Source organism: Echinops telfairi, unplaced genomic scaffold (genome assembly GCF_000313985.2).
Source record: "Echinops telfairi isolate 266 unplaced genomic scaffold, ASM31398v2 ScPeMD7_443;HRSCAF=831, whole genome shotgun sequence".
In the NCBI taxonomy this organism is placed as follows: Eukaryota; Metazoa; Chordata; class Mammalia; order Afrosoricida; family Tenrecidae; genus Echinops; species Echinops telfairi.
Window position 1 is genome coordinate 62,036,782 of NW_022104341.1, and position 5,260 is coordinate 62,042,041.

The 5,260-nt window shown below is 44.8% G+C and overlaps 1 protein-coding gene across 1 annotated transcript in view; it reads right to left on the reverse strand.

Moving 5' to 3' along the window:
* Nucleotides 1-5,260, reverse strand: part of PGM1 (phosphoglucomutase 1) — an 80,116-nt gene that overhangs the window by 74,032 nt on the left and 824 nt on the right. The gene's annotated exons all lie outside the window — the stretch shown is intronic.

The window sequence follows — 5,260 nt, forward strand, 5'->3', positions numbered from 1 at the left end:
GGAGGAAACCTTTAGGAACTAGAGGAAAGTTGTATTTCTCATCATTGTTACATCGCACCCTGACTGGCTCATCTCCTCCCCGAGACCTCTCTGTCAGGGGATCTCCAGTGGCCTACTAATGGGCTTTGGATCTCCACTCCGCACTCCCCCCATCATTCACTATGGAAATCCATTATTTTTTAATCCCATTTTCCCACACACTGTTTAAAGTCTCCTCATATATTGGCCAGGGTCATTGGGGTTTAAAGAAATTCGGTGGGGGATAATGAATCTATTTTGGTGACAAATGGCTAACATCAAGTTGGATAGTTAGATAAACTTCAGTGTCTTGTCATCAGCTGAGCACTAGTTACAAACAGCCTGTCCCAGACTGCCGGAGGGTTTCTCAAAAGTGTCAATCCAGCAGCTCCCAAGGAGGAAGGCCAGTGTTCTCATAACAACCTCCTGATATTTACATATGAGATGTAGAGAATCAGAAATTAATTTGCTCAAGAATAGAATCCCCAATCGCCACTTTTATTTGTTCTACCTAAAATTTCCTCCCACCTAAGAAATTTACCTTGGGAAGCGCAACTCATCCTTGAAGGTTCAGATCTACCACCTCCTCTGTGAATCCTTCCTCACTTTTCATACAAAATCACCCCCCACCCCCAGCTCTTGGCCTCTTCCTTACTTGGCACGCACCCCTATTTTAACATCGAACATGGTGTGTTGTCTAGTCTATCACTCTTGTACACTAGTGTTTCCTAACAAACAGAACACTGTGTATCCAATGGCTAAGTACAACACCTAATTCGGCACTGCTGCTTTTACACTCCTAAAGCTCTCTCTCAACTCCCTGGCCTCGGTCACTCTCTCCTGATTCCACTCACATCTTCGAGAGCTCCTCATGGTCTGCTTGTGCTGCCCACAACAGCTGTTCCCTTCTGTCCTCAGCTCTGATTTCATTTTTCTCTCTCTCTCTCCTCACCAGGGATTTCCATGTGCTACTCCTTAGACAGGGCTCTGTGAGATAAGCACTGGGCTGGTAAACACAAGAGTGAGATGAGGCTTTCTGCTCTCGTAAAAATTACAGTCTGGAGGGAGGGTGAAAAGCAGAGCTGATATAAGGGTTCAAATAGAAAGTAAATGTTTAGAAAATAATGATGGCAACATATATACAAATGTGCTCCACACAATTGATGTGTGGATTGTTAAAAGAGCTGTAAGAGCCCCCAATAAAATGATCTCTAAAAAAAAATTACAGTCTCAGAAATCCTAAGAAGAAATTTTACTCTGTCGTATAGGGTTGCCATGAATCAGATTTGATCCAGTGGCATTGGATTTTTTCTTTTTACTCTTTACCAGATATGATTGGGGCAGACAGTACCTTCAGAAACTTTCAAGCGCATAATAAATGACTGATGAGAATACATTTAATGGTCACCAACAAGTGATATGTGCTACTCACAGAGCAATTTAGAGAATGCACAAATTATGAAAAAGTATCTTGAGGTCACATGCAAGTAAAAATTTGTAGAGATCATCAACAAGAGCTGCAGCAGTACACTGACAAGGAGCTGCCAGAGATTCCAATTGGATTCAGTCTTCTGGATGTGGAACAAGGGATATCATTGCTGATATCAGATGGGACCTTGGCTGAAAGAAGAAAATACCAGAAAAATGTTTACTTGTGTTTTACTAATTATGCCAAGGCACTTATCCGTGTGGATCATAACAAAGTATGGATAGCCTTGAGAAGAACAGGAATTCCAGACCACTTCCTGGTGCTCATGTTGGACCTGGACACAGATGAAGCCGCATGGTTTAAAATCAGGAAAGGTGTGAGTCAGAGAGTTGCATCCTTTCACCATACTTATTCAATATGTCTAATGAGCAAATAATCAAAGAAGCTGCATTATGTGAAGAAGCACGTGGCATCAGGATTGGAGGAAGGCTTATTCACAGCCTGCCATATGCAAATGACACGACCTTGCTTGCCGACAGCGAGGAGGGTTTGACGTGCTTGCTGATAAAGGCAAGGACTGGATTACAACCCAATGCAAACAAAACAAAAATCCTTCGAACTGGTCCAATAGGTAACATCATGATAAATGGAGAAAGTATTGAAGTTGTCCAGGATTGCATTTTGGTTGGGTCATACTCAATGCTAACAGAAGCAGCAGTCAAGTACATTGAGCAAATATGCTGCACAGGAGCTCTTTAAAGTGTTGAAAAGCCAGGAGGTTACTTTCAGGACTAAGGTGTGCCTGACCCAAGCCATGGTCTTTTCCATCACCTCAGATCCAGGTAAAAGTTGGACACTGAGTAAGGACGACCGAGAAGAATCAGTGCGTTTGAGCTGTAGTGCTGGTGAAGAACATTGAGAATACGAGACGGACTGGCAGAAGAACAAACAAATCCGTCTGAAAAAGTACAGCCAGAATGCTTCTTGGAAGCCAGGATGACAAGACTTCAACTCACGTACACTGGACATCTGATTCAGGAGAGGTCAGTCCCTGGAGAAGGACATCTGCTTTGTAAAGTAGAGGGGCAGCGACAAAGCAGAAAGTCTTCAACAAGATGGACTGTCCGGGAGCTTCAACAGTGGGCTCAGACATAACAATTATGAGATGGCACAGCATCTGGGGGCGATTTGGTCTCTTGTACATGGTGTTACTATGAGTCGGACTGATTCAATGGTCTCGCCGACAGCAACAAGAAATATCACTGCTAATGTGGCTGAAAGCAGACCATCAACAGCTAAAGGCATTCAGCTGTGTGGATGACAGCAAATTAGAACTAACTTTATGAAAAATGGGAACTCCAGAACACTTCATTATGCATCCATGCAGAAACTGTACAGACCAAGAGACAATCACTGCTAAAGAGCAGGGGGATTCTGCGTGGCTCAGACTCAGGGGAGGTGTGCAACAGGGTTGTAGCCTTTCGTTTATTTATTCAATCTGGAGTACATAAAGAAGAATGACGCACCAGGGTTAGAGGTAATCTCATGAACAACCTGCATGATATGCAATGACACAGCATTGCTTGCTGAAGGTCAAGAGGACTTGAAGCACTTCCTGAGGAAGAACAAAGACTACGGCTAATGTGTACAGTACAGAAGAGAATGGTTTCATATATTTGAAAGTATGTTGGCATTGTACAATTTTAATTAAAAATGAAACTTTATGCAGTAAAACCTTAAAAAAAAAAATGTATTCAGTGGACCCAGTAACCAGAGAGTTCTTCGTAAAGTAGCGGAGAACTACTTTAGTGGCGTGGTGGGAGGGAGCAGATTACAGCAGGTGGTGAGTGAGTAACACCAAAGCCACCACCATTGAGTCAGTGCTGACTCCTGGGAGAGGTAAGTGAATGTGGAGAGAGGAAACAGGCAGTGAACACAGACAGCCTTCACAAAGTTTGGCCCAAAGTGGGAAGAGCAAAAGGGCAGTGGTTTAAAGGTGATGAACTTTCAAAAACATTTTTTTTTAGTCTTCTAAACTAACTCTTTGCTCCCCAACACATACCACTCTAATGTGGACAGTTTTCCACATGGACATCTAAAACTCCGACTCTGCGGTAACTTTATTTCACAGATTATTCTGTATGTGGCCTGAGATTGGTGTCTGTGGAAAGAATGAATGAAAGAAATACAGACTCAGCAGAGGCAGTAACAGGACTCGAAATAGACTGGATGGCACACACAAAATGAGATACAGGTGGTTGTCTGAAAACAAACCCAGCTAGCTTTCCCTCTGTGATACTTAACAAAGAGACCTGGTGGGCCATGGGCTAACTGCAGAGTCAGCAGTTCAAAACTACCAACCACTCTGAAAGAGCGACAATCTTGTTTGCTCCCTTAAAGATCTAGTCTCGAGAAACCTATACGGGGGCAGGCCCTCAACAAGATGGATTGGCACAGTGACTGCAACAATGGGCTCAGGCATAGGAACCATTGTGAGAAAGATGCAGGACCAGGCAGTGTTTTGTTCTGTGTGTACATTGGGTGGCTATGGGTCGGAACAGACTCGATGGCACCTAACAACATGACTCGATGGCATGGGCTGACACTTATAAATGTTTACCCCAGTGAGGGAGGGATAGTAAGGGCCTAGTTAAGATTTGCAGAAAGTGGAAAATGGATCTCTAACTCCAAGAATCCATTCATTCCCTGAAGTTGCTCAATTAGAATTGGCTGAGCTGAACTGGATTCACTGGCACTTTGGAGATGTTCAAAAGCGTGGTTTCATAAATTCATACATATAAATACATTTTTATAGATATAGTATTTCTATTATAGGGTTGCAGGAGAATAAAGAGGGACCTAAGTGCTTAATAAAACAATGCTTGGCCAAAGCACTTACTGTGTGGTAAACTGTGGGTTACCCATGGGTCTGCTAACTGCAAAGTCAGCAGTTCAAAACCAGGAGTCACTCCACAGGAGAAAGATGAGGCTTTCTATGCCAGTAAAGATTTACTGTCTCAGAAACCCACAGGGGAAGTTCTACCCTCTCCTTTAGGGTCACTATGCGCCAGAATTGACTAGAGGCAGGGGGTGAGAGTTTATGTACTAAGTTAAAATAATATATAACAGCTACCAAAATGAAAATATTAGGAAAGGGAATAAGTTCTAGAAGAGTTGGGTGTAAGTCATGTATTTTTGTAAACAAGTTAAGAAAACATGCTATTTAGAACTCGTTGAATAACTAAATTAATTGGTCCCAATTTGCCAATATTCCCATTTCGGGTTACTGCAAAATCTGTGTTCAAGTTTCACAGAGTTCAGCGGACCTGCTCAATGAAGTCCCAGTTCACGTTTCTGAGCAGCGGAGGCGGGGGCGGAACCACGGTGTTGCACTAATTTCCTGGCCAGCCACTACAGCTTGCACAAGAGTGCTCCGGGGTGCGTTGTTTCTGTTCATGAAAATTCCGCTCCAGCCCCCTCGGTGCACCACATCCAGACGCGCCACGGGGCAAAGAGCAGCCTTTTCAAAAGCCCGTGTCCGGACCACCAGCGGCGCCACGCAAGCTGCCGGCTGGGGAGGTAGGCCAAGCTCCGATCAGCTCACCTCGGCGGGCCTATCACACGCGGGGGCGGAGGCCCCGCCACCCCTGCCCCAAAGCGACGGGCTCGGAGCCCGCGAGAAGCGCCAGTTTCCGACGGGAATGGCTGCCAACCTGGAGGGCTGCAAGGGGTTCCGAGCAAGGAGCGGCCGCCTAACCCTGCTGACAGCAGGCGGAGCGCGGGGCGCTGAAACCAAACCCCCAGCCGAAAGGT